At 44.8% G+C, this 21,285-nt stretch overlaps 1 protein-coding gene across 2 annotated transcripts in view; it reads left to right on the top strand.

Moving 5' to 3' along the window:
- The window catches only part of KCNMB2 (potassium calcium-activated channel subfamily M regulatory beta subunit 2), a 173,368-nt gene that overhangs the window by 39,613 nt on the left and 112,470 nt on the right, over nt 1-21,285 (top strand). The window contains exon 1 of one of the 2 annotated variants that reach the window (XM_064164818.1): nt 13,243-13,640. The exons of the other annotated variant lie outside the window; for it this stretch is intronic. The gene's annotated coding sequence lies outside the window, so the exon portion shown is untranslated. Of the gene's footprint in view, nt 1-13,242; nt 13,641-21,285 lie in introns of those variants that run through there. 2 annotated transcript variants of the gene reach the window in all.

Genomic DNA, 21,285 nt, shown 5'->3' with positions numbered 1-21,285 from the left:
GGTAGGAAATCATCAGGCCCTGGATCAGTGATGGTCACACTGGATGTCTGATGCATCATAAGTTCACAAATCCCATGTCCTTGGGGCACCCCAGAGCCACTAACTTCACTTTCTTCTCTGTTCTCATCTCCAAAAGATAAGCCCCACTCCACAGAAATAGGGCATGGCATGATTGCCTCAGTGCTCAGCCTTGCACTTCATATGATTACATCCCTCTTCTCACTTCCATCTCTCCTGCTGCAGCCTTCAAGACCATCCCATTTTGTTAATACAGTTTTCCTGGATTTCCACTATTGTCTTAATCCACCCTAATTTAATCTCAGACCCAAATGTCTGTGCCAGGAATACTGGAATTATAAATGCAATCAACCTTCTCCACAAGCCCTAAAAGGACTCTAGAGGCAGCCACTGCACCCTAAACTTTCCCAAATCCATTAGTCTCCCTAGCTCTTCCCGACATTCCCTGCACAACTCCACTATTCCTTGTTTTCTCCAGGTTGACTAATCTTTTCACTATGTCGAGCACCTTGTAGAAGCCAGGCAGATTAGATCTACTGCACTGCTTTTGTCAAGAAAATCAATTATCTTATCAAATAAAATCATCAAATTCACCTGACACACTATACATTTGGTAAAGCTGTGCTGTATTCTTCCTTTCAAAAGAAGTCCTATTCCTTCCTTTCTTCCTTTGTGCCATGTTGAAGACAGACAAATCAGCCTTTAGTCACATCAATCATTTTTTTTTCTCTTAAAAGTACTATAGAAAGGGGTGGCAGGAGAAGTGCCCCATCTGCAGATAGATTCCCTACAGATTTGCTCCAGCAAAACCACAGCAGAAGAGCACCTAACCCCTATTAGCTGCTTTGCTGCTTCTTTGGTTTGTTTTGTTTGGAGATTTTACACTCTTCAAAAGCGATTTGAAACCAGGCTTTTACAGTGTCAAAATACAGAATGAAGGGCTTAGGAACCATAAAATCATGGAATCAGTCAGGGTTGGAAGGGATCACAAGGATCATCTACTTCCAAGACCCCTGCCATGGGCAGGGAGACCTCGTACTAGATCAGGCTGTCTAGAGACTCATCCAGCCTGGCCTTAAACACCTCCAGGGACGGAGCTTTGACCACCTCCCTGGGCAACTCATTCCAGGCTCTCACCATGCTCATGGCAAAGAACTTCCTCCTCACATCCAGCCTGAATCTCCACATTGCCAGCTTTGTTCCATTCCCCCTAGTTTTATCACTACCTGACATCCTAAAACATCCCTCCCCAACTTTTTTGTAGGCCCCCTTCAGATACTGAAAAGTCACAATAAGGTCACCTCAGAGCCCTCTCCTCTCCACACTGAACAGCCCCAACTCCCTCAGTCTCTGCTCATAGCAGAGGTGCTCCAGCCCTCTGATCATCCTTGTGCTACACACAAACAATAAAGTTGATGAGTTAATGGAAATTGAGAAAAATGAGAGCATTTCACTGGAGCTGTTCAAAGAGAGTCTCTCAAGCAGCCTTGCATGGATAATTCATCTACCATTCCTGTGATAATATTCAATGAATGGTCAGTGACTGGAATTAGAAGAGAAAGCAATGAAACATGATTGCTATCAAAGATAGACTTTAATACAACACCAGAGCCCAGCTGAAAGTTCAGACAAATCTAAACTTAGTGGCAAGGAAAATCCCACTTAATTTTGTCTGTTTCTCAAAACAGATTTATGAGCCTCATAAGGAAATTCTAGCAAATCTGATTATGCAGGGGAAACAAAGCTTCTGTCATAATTAATCCAATTCAGAAATCAGATGCCAGCAAAGAGGGAAATTTCCTTCTCATTTATATTCCTGTCAACCCACTGAAATCAGAAGTGCTTCAGGGAAGTTTAAGACTTCCTTTGTAAAACTATATTGCTTGACAGTAACTGGGCTCATACTTACATTTAGGTGGTTCTCCCATCACTGAGGAGATAACACCTACAACATTTAATAATAACACTTACTGAGTGTTATTATTAAACAGACAAAAGATCTCTGGAGCAAGATCACACATCAGGAATTAAATTTGCAAGAGTAAAATGCATTTGTACATCTAGAGTCAGGAATTATAGCAGACAGTAGAGAATATATCTTGTCTATATCATGCCAAATACGTAAATGCTGAAGCTTGATCCTCTATTCCATTAAAAATGGTTATATTAAAAATTAATAGCATGAAATTTCTTCACAGCATCTCAGATATTTGAAGGAATGTTCTAGTAGCTAAAATACCAAGAGACTACTGAAATGCAACACAGGAATAAGTTTGGGCAGACAGTGCCTCTTTGTTCAGTGGTTGTACAGCTCTTGACACAGTGGAGCAGTCCCTGAAAGGACTGAGGCATCTGAAATAATTAACACACACGGTTGATTTCTTTGCAAAAGAGAGGAAAGGAAAAGCAGATTTTCAGGTTTTGGACTTTTTGGAGGTATTCCTCATCATGGTGCATGGGAGAGACATCACTTACTACTAGTCTAGTGAAACAGAGTTCCTAATTGGCTCCAGATCAACGATCCTTCATGCTATCCTACATTGGACAAGGCCAGATTCTGCCCATTTCTACCAGCACAGGTAGGAGTAACTCTATCAGGACAGGGGAGCTGCTCTGTGTTTATGCAGGGAGCTGAACTGGATCTCTGCTTCTTTACCTGTTTGAAAGGTTTCATTAGGATTTCTTCTCTCCTGAAATCCTCTTCATAAATACACTGAAGCAGCTCATTATTGGCCTCAAACATGAACACAGCCTCTGTCTTGGTTTCTTCCCAAGCTTTCTTACAGTGAAAAGAGTGGTGGCAATGGCAATGGCATAACAGGTGCTGCTGGCTGCCCACTTTAGCATTGCATGTGCTCATGTCGCTGCCCACAAGGGCACAACTCTGCTTCCCACCAACAGGCAAGTGACTTGTCTGGAACTGCCTTTCAGACAGGCATTTTTAACCCAGCAGGTGTATGCAAGGTGGACACTCATCACTGACAGAGGCTCTCACACCCTGTAGTATGGGGGAGGTTTCAGTGCACTCTTCATAGAGAGAGGCTATGCCAGGCTCAGGTGGAAAGCCTCAGAGAGCAAAGAAGCCCCATCACAAGGTGCCTCACACTCCATGGCCATTCCCACCATCCTCAACATCCTCCCAGTGCTGCTCTGCAACAGCTACACCATACAACGCCCCATGCACATCTGCAAGGAGACAGCAAACTGTGCTTCCATACTGGGTAGCACATGTCATGCTTGACAGGTGCCTTGCTGAGCTCTTCACAGCTTAAGAGACCTTCCTGCTCACATGGGCTTCCTGACTCTTATGTAGCAGCCAGCAATTAAACCTGATCAGGATAGAGATTTTCATCGGACCAAGAGGGACAGAAATACTTTGCTTGGCTGTGGACTTGCTCCTGTTAGCATTAGTGAGACAGCTGCAGGCTGTTTTTCTGCTGCAGTTATTTACCTCCACTCTGCAGACACTACTATATATTTGGAGAGCCAGGCAGGCATTCGGAGGAGTCACCTTTCCTTGGCTGAGGGATTACCTTAGAGCTTGCTTCTGGAGGCTGAGCATGGTTTAAGGCTTCCAAGTAAGGGTTAATGAGCCAGTGGAGCACACCAGCAAGCAGGGTAAAGCAGGAGCTGGTGGGCAGCAGAGGAGAAGGAAGGAGATGGAGTAATCCTCTGTGCAAAAATAATGACAGCTCTTGAGGAAGGGGTTTGGGAAAAGGTAAACAGACATGCTGTGTGAGATAAACAGGCCCCTGGGGATATTTGCTCCTGCACTACCAGATCTGTCATGCTCCCACCAAAAGCATTTCTTTCCCAGGGTTTGGGCTTTTTCACTTGCTTTCTGCACCAAAAAGTATTTGAAGTACAAGCATGAAAACTAAGAAAATACAGCTTCTTGTGGTGGTAGGGAGTGGGAGGAGAGTGGATTAGAGGAGTCAGCCAAGGGTTAGAGATGCAAGGTGTGTGCCTCTCTGTGTGTGTATGTGTGCGTGAGGCACAGTAGGATGCTTTTACCTTTAAGCACAGGCACCTGAGCCCAAAATGCAACCCCCACTGCCCCCCCAAGATCCTGATTCTGCAACACCCAGCAGGTTGCACCAAAGCTGGGGCATTAGCTGCTGAAGCAAAGACTTTCTGGGAGTGTTTTGGGTTTTCTTTCAGGTTTTTTTTGTTTACTTGACATAAAAACATAGCTGGTTTCTGTGGCCTAAAGCTCCAGCTGGGAACCCCTGTAAGAGAAAGGGCAGGATTTGTGTACTGCTGGACAAATCCTCATGGAGTGCTTTTTTTTTATGCTAAGGATGTGGCCTCTTATCCAGTGAGGATGAACTCTACAGCTTGCAGTGCATCTTCTGAGCCTCTCTTAGAGTCCACAATTTAAAGTCAAGGTTACTTCTAAGAGTCCCAAAATAGAGCAAGTACAGATACAAAAATGTAGAGAATCTACTTCAAACTTCTCAAAGCAGAGGAAAGGTCAGATTAAAGGTGCATTTATGGACAAGTTGTTCCTTTTCTTTTCTTTTGTTATGTTTTTAAACTGGAGGAATAATGAAACATTACATCAATAGGCATAACGAGTGTAAAATTATTTCAGGCAGATGTAAACAAATAGCATTTGGTAATTAAACCCAGAGATAACTCAGTGGCTAAAATTCCTCTGGAGTCCTCTTCGCTTCAGCCTTTGGTGACACATGAATCATTTTGCATATGCAGAATTCCAAAGTGTATTAGAGAGGATGGAAAAAAAAAAGATTGCTTTTATCAATGAAAAAAAAAAATGTGTGTTTATGCCAAAGGAGTATCCTTGTAACCTGCATTAAAGACAAAGCTTTACCATTCTGCCTCTTCCCTCCCAGAAAGCATCTACTTGCTTTCCAGATACCCTTTTTTCCCCTCCCAAGTCATTTATCCATAAGCACTCCCCAAGTTCTCAGCCGCTGTGATGGTGGGGAAGAGGTGGCAGCTTTGTACAGGAGTTGTAAGTTTTTCATAGGGGGGAGTAACTTTGTCCAAAATCTATATATTTTTGAGATGTAAGTTTAAGACCAAACATGTCCCTCACTGGTATAAATCCCAAGCAACTCTACTTCAGTAAATACAGTCAAATCCCTCTGGTCACTCCAGATTTATGCAGGGAAACAGAGAAGAGGTTTTGAACCTCGGTGAATTTTTGATACTCACAACCACAAACCCTCTGGCAGTAGCCCTGGTGGTAGGAACACAGCCTGCAGCACTGTGCCCCGGTGTGAGTGAAACTCCTCTAAAGCACCTGCTACAGGTCAAGAAAATTAGAAAGTGGCATCTTGTGAAGGTTTTCTCCTGTGCCTGTCAGCATGTTTGCACCAAACAGTCTGGACTTCAAACTCAGCCCAGGCAACGTCCCTCCTATTCCCTGGATGCTGTGGATCTCCACCAAAATCCTTCTTCAAAATCACCCTCAAAGTGAGGCTGCATCACTTGCAGCATCTCATATAAGCTTCTGTCGTGATAACAGACACAAGGATCATAGATTCATAGAACAGCAGACTGCGAGGGACCCTAAGGGTCACCTGGTCCAGATTGATTGGCAAAAGCACGGACTCCACAAGGTGGCCCAGCACTCTGTCCAGATGAATCTTACGGCCAAGTGACACCAAGAAAGGACCTCAAGATGTGGCTCAGGCAAAATGGAAGAAAAATTACTTCTTGCAGTCCCATTCCCTGGCCTGGCACAACCTCAAACCACCCCAGAGGGTGCAAATCCCCAGGGGGTGTGGCGTAGGGACAACCATTGCCTCCACAACCTGACAGAAGCTGAAGGCCCATCTTGAGTGAGTCTGTTATTCTGTACACCTCTGCACCTGAAAAGCATCTGCTAGCATTCATGACAGAGCAAGTGTCTGGAGATGTTTGCTTGCCCTCAGTTTAAAACTGAGAAAGGTCTATGAAGTCAGCAAAGTCATGACAGCTCTGCTGAGACCTCGATGGCTCTAACACCTTGGATACATGCGAAATACACTTTGCTTCTGGGTACTCATTAGTGCAAAGAAGAAAGGTGAAACGTCTGTGAGATGGTTGTGCGGACACAACCTTCAATGTTGTGCCTTCAAGAGCAACATCTTTGATGAGCAACATACAGCATAAAACACAGGGTGCAATATGGAGGCTATTTAGGCAGCTTCAAGTGCTAGTCTAAGTGTAAAGTTTGTCAGCAAGATAGCAACAGTGTATGCTTAACAAGACTGAATTTTGGTCGTTGTGTTTCAGCCCTCAGGCAAAGCTCACAGGGTGCTTAAAAAAGACAGAGGGGAAAATGGGGAAAATGAAGCACAGTGCTATGCGATGGCGTCTCCACAGTACAGATCCTGACTCCCAGCCTATTTACCTGTCTGCTTCCTTTATTGCTCAGTTGAAAACCCCCTTTACTGGTGAGCAGCAGACTCCCTCTCCTTCCTCTCTTGCGTGCTCTCTCCACCACCTGATCTTTCAGACCCAAGTGCAGAGCTTAACATACGGCACCAAATCATCAAAGAAACCCAAATAGGCATTTCACTGATGCAAAAGACTTTTCAAAAAGCAAGAGAACAGAAATAGAAGCATGAGCTTCATCAGAGAAGTGACTATTCCACCAGAGCAAAGCAGCAGCAGCTGAGTAAAGAATAAAAGGCAGAACAGATTAAAGCAGATACTTGAATCTTGAAGAGAGGAGAGCTCTGCATAGCAAATCACTGGTGGGGGGGGGAAGTCACAGAATTATCTAGCAATATCTTGGTAAAGTTGCTGGAGAAGTAATACTAACAGGAATAGAAAAAGCCTTTGAGAGTTGGTGGAGAAACAGCCAGGCACTGTATGTAAAATCAGAAAGCATCTAAGTGGCCAATTTGGTTTTTCTCTGAAAAAGTGAATAGCACAAAGCACAGAAATCACAGCAATGCTGATTGGAGCAAGTGCTTCAGGAAATCATTGAACAAGCAAGAAACAACCTCTGATCACAGCATTCCAGGAGAGGAGTAAATTTGGAGAATTGCACACAGAGCTTAGACCAACATGGGCTGCAAATGTTTGAACAGTAATCCATTGCTTAACAAATGGGAAAGCAGCAGGCAGCAATTGCTGCTCAGCAGAACTGTTCAGAGCAGGAAACCATCTCTGCCCAATAGTTGCACGCAAAATCAGGCTTAGAAAGCACTGATGCTGAGACCCAAACTGAGGAGAGTAAAGCCACTGAAGCGTAAAATCCTGTTGGAATTACTCAACACACATGCTGGAGACCAGCTCCAGCAGTCGAATGTGCATCCTCAGATACATATTTTACTAGCCTTTAAGCAGTAAACGTTTGCTGGGCCTAGAAAGCAGCATTGTGTTAGCAGCTGGTTTTGTTGGATTCTGTTTTGTCACCGTTCAAACTCACAGTCAGTCTTCAGTGGTTTACTGAGGACTGGGCACACAAAAGAATTCAATAGTTTACACTACCCATCATTGTGAAAGATGGTCTTTGAGTCTGGATTTCCCCTCCAGGTAATCATAAAAGAACGCTTGACCTGTGTCAGAGCAGAAAGCATACTCTGGATATTAGGAGGAAGTTCTTCACAGAGAGTAGTTGGCATTGGAATGGGCTGCCCAGAGAAGTGGTGGAGTCGCTGTCAGGGGGAGACACACAAATAAAGGCACTTAGTGCCATCATCTAGTTGACTGAATAGGGCTGAATGATAGGTTGGGCTGGATGATCCTGGAGGTCTCTTCCAACCTGGTTGAGTCTATGATTCCAGTCAGTGGAGTGGGACCTGGTGGCACCAGCAGAAGCAGTCTGAAAAGGAAATAAGTTTTTTTCTGATTTCTTTGATGATAACTATCATAAGTGTGTTCCATCCCTGCTGCTCCTCAGTACCACTGAGGACTAACCACTGTTGCAGTGTGTGGAAGCTTTGATGTCTTTGAAATTTTTATGTGCTTTATGGTGTATTTTCTCTAGATAACATCCCAGCTGGCAAGTATTAATTAAGTGGCACACCTAGAAGTGCACTAAATCAGTAACCTCTTGGAGATGGAGAGGAAAGTGAAAGAAGAGTTAACCAGTCTTTATTTTTGTCAGCAAATATATGTACTCCCTTTCACATCCACCCCCACAAAGCATGAAATGTAGCAGATGTTTTGAAGAACAGCGAGCCTGATCTATCAGCCTCTATATAAATGAAGGTTAGTGAAGAAGAAGGCAGAATAATGTGTACAAGAGAGGAGGAAGAAGATTTCCGACACCTGGGCAACTTAATGGTAGCAGATGGCAAAAGCTGAAGGCAAAGAGAAGAAGAAATGCTCACCAGCAGCTGCTGAGCGAATGGGGAGTAGAAAGGCCTCTGCTGAAGCTGCGCAGGAAGAACTGAATACGGGCAGTTGCGTAAGAATGATGGTGAGAATATGCACAGAGGAGCCTGTGTTTTAACTCCTCAGACAGCTCTCGTCAAAAGTACCCCATGGATTGTCAACCGAGGAGATTTTCACAGCAAGGAGCCATCTATCTGCATCAAACACTGCCAGCCTGCAAAGCGGCAACTTCTGGGTCATTTAACAGCGCTCCAGATGTAGCTGTTTTCTCCTAGGCAAGTGGCTTAAAAAGAGCTAGGCAAGAAAAAGCCAGCGCCGGCGACGGAAGGGGACGATCAAGCAGCATGTGGAAGCGATTATCTAGGCAGCCAATATAACTCGCTTAAATGAACAGATTTCCAGGACACTTGGGTGCCCTGCGGCTCTCAGCAGGAGACAGACTGCAGGGTTGTGTTGCACCGTCGGTAAACAGGTGATTTCTGACTTTGTGCTAAAGGTAATAGTTTATGACTAGTCACCTAGGACGGCCTGTTGAGTGCTTTCCTGTGGTGGCACGTCAGCTAAGTGCACTCTACCGTTGTAGAAGACATGGGTGCTGTCTGGTTTACCACAGGAAAAAGAAGGGGACCAACCAGAGCTGCAAAGGCATGGATTGACATGGACTAGCTTTCTTGATAATTCTTGTGTTTAAAAGATGGAGCTGGGGTGAATGCATGCAGCCAAGATCACCATTAGCAGTTTATCTGGAACATGTCCAGAGAAGGGCAAAAAGCTGGTGAGAGGCCTGCAGCACAAGGCCTGTGAAGAGAGGTTGTTTAGCCTGGAGAAGAGGAGGCTCAGGGCAGAGCTCATTGATGGCTACAACTACCTGAAGGGAGGCTGTAGCCAGGTGGCATTGGTCTCTTCTGCCAGGCAACCAGAAACAGAACAAGGGGACACAGTCTCAAGTTGTGCCGGGGGAGGTACAGGCTGGATGTTAGGAGGAAGTTGTTGGCAGTGATTGGCATTGGAATGGGCTGCCCAGGGAGGTGGTGGAGTTGCCGTCCCTGGAGATGTTCAAGAAAAGCCTGGATGAGGCACTTAGTGCCGTAGTCTGGTTGGTTGGCTAAGGCTGGGTGCTAGGTTGGACTGGATGATCTTGGAGATCTCTTCCAATCTGCTTGATTCTATGACTCTCTGATCTTCCCCTATATTGGATCCAACCTTTCTAGGGAATAGCTGTCAGCTGCAAAACAAAGCTCAGTCCTGAGTTCAGAGCCCAGCTCATCTAGATGTGTATGACATTTGGCCACTTTTGAAGGACCTGTCTTCTTATTAAAACTGATTTTCATTTACACTTCAATTATACACACTTAATGCAACCTGTTACCTGCTGCACACATCACATCAGTACCTCAGTCAGGCTACAGCTACATTGACCGCTGACAGTCTGCAACGGGACTGAGCATGAAGAGCCATGGATGGATCATTCCTGCAGTTCCTTTAATACATGATTCACACTGAGTATCTATGGATTAGTGAGACTCCCTGCTGCTGTTTGAAAAAGACTCAGCAAGCAGGCTGAAAGAATGCTGCTTGATAGGTATACAACCTCAAAACAAATTCATGCTCTTCTTAGAGAATTTGTCACTACAGCAGAATAAAAAGTTACTGCCTGTGTAACCTGCAGCTTTAATTACACTGTGTGTTTGCCTGTGCAGTTAGGAATGTGGATTTGTAACAGATAGTTACGCTTTCTAGTTATGTGTCTATCCAAGTAGCATTATAATTAGGATGACTCATAATAACATTATACATTAGCTGCTCCATTCATTATATTATTTGACTTAAAGTCAGCATCCAAACTACACATCTCAATTCTTCCTCTCCTTCATCCTCCTCGGACATTTCCTAAACAAGTGCTAGTCAGAAACAGAGACATTGTAAATTACTGCAACTCCTTCACAAGCAATGGGCTCTCTCAAAGAGGACCTACTGCTGCAGAGATGAGCAGCAAGCTCAACTTCTGCAGAATTCAGTAAGATTGTGATAGAGGGCAAAGTGAAATCTCACTTGGGCCCTCTGTTTCCCAGGGCAATCCTACTTTGAAATGTTCAGTCCAGGAAGACAGAACACCTGATCAGATCAGTGCTCCATCACTCTCGGTGTCTTGTTCCCAGCAAGGAGCAGCTTGGAGAATCAGAAAAATGCAACAATAGTAGAGCCATGGCAAGGGTAGAAGTATGCATGAGTCCCATCACTGAGAGCAGCTGCTGTTGCTGCTCAGTGCCTAGGAAAAAACTGAGGAATGAGGCAGTATTTCAGATCTCCCTAAAACTAAACCATTTGTAACTACCATCCCTAGACTTTTCTGATCATGCTCCATTGACTTGCACCTGACACCCTGAACCATTCACCTCCATTTCAGTTACCACACCATGTAAATACATCTCTTTGTCAGTTCAGTTAGGCAGCTCACACAGGTAGTTACCACCTGTTGACCATCACGTCTGAGTGACTTGAACCTACTGTAAAGGACTGAAGCCTTTAGGATCCACGTGGCAGGGAGATCCATAGGTAATTCATTCACTGCATAAGGGAGGGGGTCCTGTGACACTGATACATTTTTTAATGAATGATGCTGAATTAGGGTCATTTGGATGTGGTGCTTAGGGATATGATTTAAGGTGAATCTTGTAGAGTAGGCTTATAGGATGGACTTGGTGATCCTGAGGGTCTTTTCCAACCTGGATGTTTCTGTGATTCATACATAATTGGTGAACTCTGGACACGGGTGCCAATGATTACCTGCTTCAACCTGTCATTGAACACTGTTGTGTCCAGTTCAGTACTGAAATCTCTCAAGAGATCAGCAACAAAGTCAGGACCCCTAGACCTGTGTATCTCCAACAGGAATCTCTCTGAAGTTGCTTGAACTGCTGTGTCATCCCACCTACCAAACAATTTCAGAGAACTTAGGGAGACAGCAGTACACTGCTCAGGACAAGGAGAACTTTTCTTTTTTCATTGTTGAAGTGCTTGTGGAAAATGCTGGATAAGTGACAGCACAATGCAGGTATTGTTCTGGCAGTATACAGGCAATGGTCCACTTCGAGATTCATGACTACAAAATTCGAAGTCCCCTTTGCTCCCACCAGTTTTAGGAGAAGCTGAAGGTGCTAATAATTCCCTGCTGCAAACTGAGAAACAGAGCTGGAGCCCTGGCACCTCCCCTCCAACACTCTGAGTCGAAAGGTGAAGGGAAGATGTGCAAGACTGACAGTAAGAATAGGAATGGGGCAGCAGGTGCAAAGCCAGCCCTGTTAGGAGCAATGTTGATTTACCATGGAACTGTAGAATCGTTCTGGTTGGAAAAGACCCTTAAGATCACCAAGTTCAACCATTATGTAACCATCAAGTTGTTCTAAACCATGTTCCTTAGCACCACCTCTATGCATCTTTAAGTACCTCCACACATTTGGGGGTAAATACAATGCTTCTTGTAGCCCCAGATATCCTCATCAGCATCTATGTCTTGTTTGCAACAGCAACAAGCTTGCTTTCACTCAATAGTTTCCACAAAGGCCAATTCAAAAAGAGAGACCTGGAGCCTATGTTGAGCACACAGAGATGCTGCTTGATAAAGCCCTTGGCAGTATAGATATCAGATGTTTTGGTGGCAGGAAGTGATGTAGAAAAAAAGAGGGGTTTAAGTTGGCCATTTTCCCATAAGGAACAATGCAGAATTTAGCAGATAGCTCAGCACTGACCAACAGCCTCCTTTCCAGCAAGGACATCTTTCAGAGAGTCCCTAGCAGTCACCAGTGCAAAGGACCAGCACAAATCCAAAGCAGAGCTTCTCAAAGGAGAAGGCTCACATCTTAGCCAGCCCTCAGGTCCCAGTAACTTAAAAACCTAATATATATATTGCCATTAGTGCTCTCTTAACCTCTACATTCCCGTGGTGTGAGACAGCCACAGCTGGGTTTTCACTGTGATCTGCTTTCCTGCTTAACCTCTCTAAATGTCATTCATTCCTGAGATGTCTCCGTGCACGATATTTTTGCTTTAAGCCAAGGGCTGTCAGCTGGGTGGTACTAAGGAATTAGGCAGGTGCTGAACAAACAGCAAAACTGCTTGTTACCCACTTGCTGTCTCCCAAGTTGCCTCTCCAGTCCTTCAGCCCAAGTGCCGTTGCTGCTAGCAGACACATCTGTGCTGGTGGCTTTTACTTTTGTCCACTAGGGACCACACTGAGATCAGCAGCATTCGATTGACAGCAGATGTTAACAAACTTTGATCAGTCTTGACCTAGGCTGGGTGCCAGACAACCAAGAAGCAAAAGGCTCCAAGATCTCAGCAGAGCACTAATATCTCTGACCTGGGATCTGGAGATGTGCACGGCTCTACTGAAAACAGCAGTCCCCAATTGCATGCTCCCACTACTCCTCCTCTTCACATCAGAGGCACCGTGAATGCTGCACACAGCTCACACTTCTGCTCATCATTACCCCAGGTGCTGTCCGCTTGCAAATTCAGACTGCAAGACACTGTTGTCTGCAGACTGTGTCTTGCCTTTTGGGAGGCTCAGCGTGATCCTGTGACTCCGCACACACAGACCACGGTACAGTCCGTGCGTCCCCCTCTTGTGCCCTGTGCCACATCTGCCTTTGAGAGTTTTATGAACTTTCAGCTTCCAATCACTACTTCCACTAACTCCTGCGACAGCCTCAGCTGGCGGTGGGGGCGGATGCCGGCGCCTTCATCTTGCCATTCATACCAGTCCCGAGAGCCACGGCACCTTCCATCCCCGGGAGTGGTTTTCTCCTTAGTTTCAAAACAATGTGTGAAACCCTGCAGAAGCAGTAGCCTCAGTGAGTTTAAGGATGACTGAAGCTATTTCCTCTCCCGAGGAGGTTTAAGAGCTACGGAGGGATGAATGGGGTTAGACCTATCGCTGCATTTCTAGCAGCCGTCCTATTACAGCCCTGAATAAAAGCAGGAATGGCACATCTAGCCTAGGCTAATAAACCCTGCCGAGTGCATGCCTTAAAAGCACTACAAAACAGCCTTAAGTCAGCTTCAGATAACTAATTTCGAGCATGGCTGTCTAGTGTGTCTGTCATTCCTATTGTCCTCCCAAACTATTTCAGACATTTTGAGCAGGGAGACCCAAGCTATGAGTTAGCAGGGGTTGTGTATTAATGGTCCAAAAAGGTTTAAGCACCGGGAGGGAACGATGACAGCCCTTAACAACTGGTGGCAGTTTGGAGGATTCCGCTGGATCTCTGTTTATTAATAATTAGGCTTCGCCTCGGAGGAAGATGTGACAGCTACCGGAGGTAGGATTTGCATGGGAAACAAAGGGAGCTGTTGCCGTGCGGTGCCTATTGTTTGTGCTTCGCTCCGTGGCTTTCCGAGCGCAGCCAGGTGCAGTCGGCAGCGGCGGTGGGGAGGGGGTGATGGGACGGGGGGAGAGACAAGGGTCGAAATACTGTTGATGGTCCTGTGTTTTATGGCAGAAATGCCTCGAGGACAAACTGGCTCAAATCTCACTGCCTGCTGAGTGTGCATTCCACGTTGTTCTTCCCACGGAGTAAAATACATACATAGAGGTCATGCAGAAAACACTTTACTCCTTTTCTACTGAGCCAGCCGGGCTGTTCATGAGATGGAAGGTGGGAGAGGGGAAGCTGCCCTAAAATAAAAGGGGGAGAGGAAAGCTACGGAGCATGTAAGACGATGGAGATGTGCTATTAGTGTGCAAAATGTATCCGAGGTGCGACCAGTCTCATTTGATAAGGGGAAAACAGAGCCAAGGTGGGGGGCGGGAGGGATTTTCCAGGTGAGGAACTCCTTAGGTTATAACCTATTGCAAAAAGCAGAGGCGTGATGTGTCCATCCATTTTGCATAATCAGATCTTCCTCTGCACTGTTGGCATTGTTTTGCTGGACAAGAATTGTAGTTTCAGACAGAAAAAGGTGGGTTTTTCCTGTGTCATCACTAGCCCCCTGCCACCCTGCCTCCCTCTGAGAAACGAGTGTGGGGAAGGATGTGAATGACATTTAGTTAGTTGCTGAAAGAGCTGGGAGTGAGTACTGAGGAGGGAATGAACACTCAGTAGTGTATCAGGAAAGCTTCCCTTCAAAACCCTTGTTTCTTTCAATCCAGAAGTCCAAAGGGGACACACAAAGTTAGAAGCCTCATGTACTTTTTTATGATGCACCTGGTTTACGTTACTAGACAAGAAAATGTCCGAACATCAGAGCTGAGTCTGCACAGCCAAACAGGGCAGGGAGGTTTGCATGGGGTCCTGGTCAGGGCTGGGCTGCAAGTTTGCGTTTTCATCGTTGCATATGATCCTTGGCAAGATGAGTATTGGGTACTAAACGAATTAAAATCTTACGTCCATGCACATGCAGAGCTCTTATCACTTGGTATGTTCAAGAGTGATGTTCCCTGTGCTGGTTAATTACTTGGACTCGTGCATTAAAGTTTCATTTCCAAACAACAGAGAGAGAGACTTCAAAGTGAGTGGTATTTAGTAACAATAAAATGCGCTGCTTGCGGAAGTACTTCTCACAGGAGCTATTAAAAATGCACTTAGAGAAGCTGAGAGTCATATCTTGCAGTAAGACTATGGTATCTCTTGCTGTGCTATATTTTAAGATTAAGGTTATGATGCCATTTTAAAGCTACTTTAATGTGGGCATCATTAAGCATAATTTACTGTCATTGAAAGCTCACAACTCAGAGAATTCTGTTAGACTGATTGTTTTCATTAGATCTTCATTGGAAAGAGGATTCCTATGTAGCAAGGATTTACCAAGTAATTGGAATTTACTCACCCTAACTAATGTCCCCTTTAAGGAGAATTGCAGTGTGTTATAGTACGTGGTAAATAGGTCAAGATGTGATTCATTTAATAAGAAAACACCAGTGACAATTTAACAACAAAAGTGCTAAATGTCTTCAGCCAAAGTAAACACAGATTGTGCTGAAGAGAAGTGGTATTGGATCAGAATTCCTTCTAAGAATCAGGAGATAAATATTCTCCATTTGATCTAAGCAACAACTTTTCAGTCAAGTGAATTATTTTGTGTTCCAATTGAGGGGGGGGAAAGAAATCATTTTGACCTGTGTGATGCACACCCCTCGGTACATACTGATAGGAGCAAAAACTTTCTCCAGAGAAATGGTTGCCAGCAGTTTGCAGTATGGATCAAAGAGATATGATGCAGAGATATTAAATCTATGTCAGAAATGAGCAAGGCATGAGGGAATCAAATGCCTATTTTTTTTTTCTCTATCTCATTTTTGTCCAGAGGCTTAGACCATTCTACTTTGTTTTACTTCAGTCCCTTTCTGAGAGAAAGGGCTAAAGAGGTAAAACCACAAGGAGGTGAGAGACAATGTTCAGCCTGGAGTCAGCCACAGACATCTTGGGAGACTTGGGCAGGTCCCCCTGTACCATCACAAAATGGGCAGGATAATAGCCCTGCCTTGAAAATGAAGGTGAGGACAGTGTACTAATGATGCAATGGAAACACAGACCAGAGTGCTCAGGCAACGAGACTGAGTATAGTGCTTCAGATAAGACAAAATGCAAAGCAATTTTTTCTAGCAGGAGCAGGTTCATATTTCAGGCGTTTTCAACTGTAAAAGAAGATGTATTGCAAATCACATGATCCAAAACTAAATCTGCTTTCAAAACTGTTCCAGACAAATTTGCCACTTACAAAAACTTCTGCCAGCAGCAAATATCCATTCATCTGAGAGCCTGTCAGAAGCGACTCCAAATCTCTCATCATTCCCTTTGCTCTATCAGTGTACAGCAGATAATGAAGCAAACTGCATCAGATTGATTCACTGTGCTGGGAAACAGTTCCCCTGTTTCCTTCAGAAGCTCAGTGAGTCTTTTTTGCCATGAATTTCACTTGCCCTTTTGCCTAGGAATCATCTATGGAGTTAATGCAGTTTTCTAATGTATTTATTTGATATTACTGAGGAATTTAATCAGTGAATAACTCTTGGTTTACAGATCTTCTGGGAATGACAAATGTTATTGTGTAGCTTAGTTCGGTCAAGTGGCATTCCTCAGTTAGATGATTTGTATAGCTAACTTGAAGGAAGAGAACTGCAGATTTCACAGCCAGGTGTACTGTTTCATGTTGTATTTCCATCACTATCTGAGCAGTCAAGTTTAAAATTCATGTGTTGCAAGTAGTCATAGGAGCAACACATAAGCACCAAAGTGCTCCCACCAGACAGATGTGAGAGCTGGGTTAAAGAGCTTTGGGTTTCATATGAATATTCATGGCAGGTGTTTGAATTCTTGCAGCCCTGTTAAAATGAATGATCAGTCTAAGCCATCACATGGACCATTCTTACACAGCATTTGCCGTGTCCCCATGTTCTCTCTAAATCCCCATTTAAGTCTATGATGCCTTTGGAAATTGAAAGAAAAGGCATGGAACAGCATGGAACTGTTCACATTGTCCACATGGCAGCCTCTGCTGCTGTGCCTGTCTTGCACATTGTGTGGCATGAGGAGAGCCAACAGAGAGGACAGGAGGAGAGCATCAGTGGAGACACAGTGAGTGCAGGAGAGAAAACACTGAAAGAGTGGAAAAGCAAATGTGATCACTGGCAAAGTGGGGCATTGGTCACACAATGAGTCTGTATAGAGGAGGTAGGGGCTGGCACATGGGCATATAAATACACCAGTACAACTTTTAACAACAAATCTAGTGAATTTGGGTCATTAACTTCAGTGTTTATGGTCTCACCAGACTCAGGCCATGGCAAGCCCTAGAGCTATCACTCCCAGCCCTTCCCTGTGCATGTGTTAGATGGTCAGTGTGGGTCAAGCAACAGGGTGACATGATTTAGCTAAGGTCATGCAGGGGTCTGGTGACATGCCATAAAGGCACAGAAGAGTTGTGAAAACAACAGACAAGGAGCAAACTAACCGAAGTGTGGTGTGTGGTTTGAAAAACAGTGAAAATCAGTTGGACAAAGAATTTCTGTCAAATGTTATTCTCAGAGACAAAAAAAGGCCCAGACTTCAGCTGTCAAAACACCAAGTTCTTTGGTGCTTTGTTTTCTCAGAACGAATGAGGAAGAGGTTATAAAACAAAAATAGAGACTCACAGGCATTTTTTGTTGGGAAAAACCTCTAAGATCTTTGAGTCCAAGCACTGATCTAACACCAGCATGGCCATTAAACCATGTCCTGCAGTGCCATGTCAACATGGTTTTTGAACCCCTTCAGGGACAGTCATTCCACCACCTCCCTGGGCAGCCTGTTCCAAAGCCTGACCACTCTTTCCATAAAGAAATTTTCTCTAGTATCCAATCTAAACCTTCCCCAGTACAATTTCAGGCCATTTCCTCTTGTTCTATCACTTGATGTTAGGGAGAAAAGAATGATCCCCCACCAACCAAGCAATGAGGTCTCACCTAAGCCTCTTCTCTGGACTAAACAAACCCAGTTCTTCAAGCTGATCCTCCTAAGACTTTTCTTTCTTCTAAAACTTGCCTTTTGAATTATTATTGCATCTCAATCACATCATATAGAAGAAAACCCCATAGCAGTGAGCTGTATTGTCCAACTACTTCTGATTTTATGTAGAATAAGCCAGGTGTGTGCTGAATCAACAGGGTGGATGTAACTACACAGAATCAAGCAGTACATACGGCTACACCATTTTATGGCCTTTTTTATCTTTTCAATTATTTCCAAGTCCACTGACTCTAGATAGCTTTGTTTATCCTAAAACCCAGAAATGTGCCCAAATTGCACAAAGCAAGGGCTCTGTGTGAGCCACACAGGGAGAGTCACCATGGGCAATTCATGTGCCTTCATATTCTGTCAGGGCACGTGTAACACCAGATTAATACTGCTTGGGGAGAGTAAGAGAACAAGAAGATTAGAGGCACTAAAATCAAAGCAAACACAGAGAATCTTTGCTAGGACAAAAAATGACTCAGTGTAGTCTGGAATGAAATCCCAACTTGAAACTCCCCCTGGATAGCACTAAAACTCTTATTAAAACCTCAGATAGTTGTTCTTTCTTAAAACAAAGCTATCCTATTACTCATATTTAACTCCCATCCCTGCCTGTGCCAAGTAGGATAATTTTGTATGAATCACTTCTAAACAACAGCTAATTTTTAAAGAGAAAACACAGCTCACCCTGCTGACATTGCTGGTTGCCCCTCTGGTCTGTGCTTCAATACCTCTGGCACATGGTTGAGAGCATAAAGCTTCTGCTGATAAGTCCTTCAGGGACACACAGTGCCATCTTGGAGATGTAACATCTTCCAAGATCCTCCAAAGGCTGGAGAAATCAACACAACCAAGTGCACCTGGGCATTCCCACGGTTCATTTAGCTACTGCTTCTACAACTCCACAAGAGGAGTGACCTGACAGTCTTTGAGGTCCTCAACAGACTTTCATAACTGCTCTGGTAAATGCACAACCTCTTCAGGTAATGCTTTGCATTTCGTAACTGAGCAAAACCTCACCAAAGCCTGCATCTGCCCACCTTGCCTACTGGCCTGCACCACAATTACCCACCCCAGGGAGCTGGTAGGTCCAATGGGGGTGGTGTCTTTCTGAGGGAAGGAGGAAAAGTCAAACTGGCTGTAGATGTCAAGTGTCTCTGAAACACTGAAAGGGGTTATTGCTAGATCCCCAGACTGTGAACATGACAGGCATAAGGAGCCAGGACCTGTGCCCTGCTCACCCCCAGGTACCCAGCAATTTCGAATGCGGTGTTCCTCCTGCTCTGCATACAATTCCATTGTCCTAGATGAACCACCACCAGAAGGGGTTTGAAGACTAGAGGAGACAAAAGAGCACTTGTCCCATTTCCCCACTTCCATCTCGGTGGATCAGAGATCTGAGTGGGACTGGTTTCTGTCTAAGCCCAAAGTGGCTCAACTGCCCAAGGTTGCCCTCCTGGCAGGAGCCCTCTGAATGGCACTGACCTTGGTTGCCTGCTGAGGCATGGGACCAAAGAAGGGACAAGATAAGATTGCCTGTCTTAAAGTATTGCTGCAGAAACATTCTGTGCAGTTGGCTGTATTTTACTTGCAGGCAAGCTATTTTCCACCTCAGCAGAGTGGTGCTCCTTACTGACAACCATTAGCTACTTACAAATTTACATAGGCCTTACAAATGTCAGGCTCCTGACTGGATAAATAATTCTTCAGAGCAATAACTCAAAATAAGTCAAACTAGGAATGGTGAGAGACCAGCAGTATGGGACACACTCCCTACCACTTCTAATTAATATCTGGTACTTAAAGCATCATAGCCCATGGTTATATCAAAGTCAGAGGAAACAAAGGAGTGTAGAAGCCTTGTGGAGACTTGGGTCCCTCTCCATCTATAGGAGCAGGTGTGCTGCTCAGTGCTACTGTCAACTAGACTGACTCTACCCTTGGTTAGAGGTGCATGCTTTTTTGGGCTGCCAGCCTGAGAGACCCAGCAGCCAGGAGTCTGGTAGCTAGCAGCTAGCCCAGGACTGGCATCGTCCCCTGCCTCTGCCTCTCCTTTCCCACTCAGCCACTCACCCTTGCACCTTCACCCTGAGGAGTCAGTGCAGCTCACAAAACCATGCCGTGGTTTTGGCTGGCTGAGGAAGCCCATTTGGGAACCAACAAGCACCAGATCTGGAGTAAGAAAAGCAGAAGAGCATAACCAGAGGTGAATTATAGGGAGCAAGGAGTGGTCACAGCCCTGGCACAGCACATTTCCTAGATAGATACCACTGAATCCCTCTGCCCTAATGACCCAGGGAGACTGCTGCAGAAACTGGCTTCAGATAACCTCATCCTGGCTGCAGCAATGTGTTGCAAAGCCCAAGAATTATGACAAGACTAAAGGGCAAAAAAGGACAATAGTTTGTCTGCCCTCACTGGTCTTCAATTGCTGGGGCCCATCTAGCTACTGATGAGCAGTTTCTAAGCTTCTGTGTTGAAATTCAGAGCTGCTGTTGTGGTGATAGGAAAATAATTGATTTGGCTGTGGAAAATAGTCCTTGCAGAGCTGGTGTGAGGAGGGCTGTTGTGATTTGGCAAAGTTTACTGATCCAGGAAATAAAAGTTTCAAAGAAAGCCTGAATAGAAAGCATCAGTGCAACTAGGGCATCTTTCAATTCTTCCACAGAGCTTCAAGGCATAAGGAGCAATAATCCAAGCAGAGAGCAAAGGAAGCTCACACCAGCAACCACAGCACTTTTATTAACTAGATCTGCAAATGAAAACTCCTCTGGTTTTTGAAAACCCACCATCAGGGTATAGCACAAACTTCTCACAGATTCCCCCCCCTCCACTTGCTTCTGTATTACACCTTGATTTGCTGCCACTGTGCTTCTTGAAAGCTCTGCTTTTCTCGGGAGCTGGAGTTGTGCAGCCTGGAGAAGAGGAGGCTCAGGGGTGACCTCATTGCTGTCTACAACTATCTGAAGGAAAGCTGTAGCCAGGTGGGGTTGGTCTCTTCTCCCAGGCAACCAGCAACAGAACAAGGGGACACAGACTCAAGTTGTGCTGGGGAAGGTACAGGCTGGATGTTAGGAGGAAGTTCTTCCCAGAGAGACTGATTGGCATTGGAATGGGCTGCCCAGGGAGGTGGTGGAGTCCCCATCCCTGGAGGTGTTCAAGAGAAGACTGGATGAGGCACTTAGTGCCATGGTCTAATTGACTGGATAGGGAGGGTGCTAGGTTGGACTGGATGATCTTGGAGGTCTCTTCCAACCTGCTTGATTCTATGAATTGCATGAAACTCATATTCCTCCTTTTGCAAACAAAACATCACAGGACATACTGTCAGGTTGTGAAGTATCCCAAGAAGTCCACAACAAAATTTTCAGTAGAGTTTAATTAAGATGATCCAATAATTTGTGTGCAGCTGATTTGGAAGGATTTTGTCACAGGTAAACAAGCTTTGAGAGAAATAAAACTTGCTTTTATCTCT

The sequence above is a fragment of the Pogoniulus pusillus genome, chromosome 26 (genome assembly GCF_015220805.1).
Source record: "Pogoniulus pusillus isolate bPogPus1 chromosome 26, bPogPus1.pri, whole genome shotgun sequence".
NCBI classification, from domain to species: domain Eukaryota; kingdom Metazoa; phylum Chordata; class Aves; order Piciformes; family Lybiidae; genus Pogoniulus; species Pogoniulus pusillus.
This window is presented reverse-complemented; position numbering and strand designations above follow the sequence as displayed.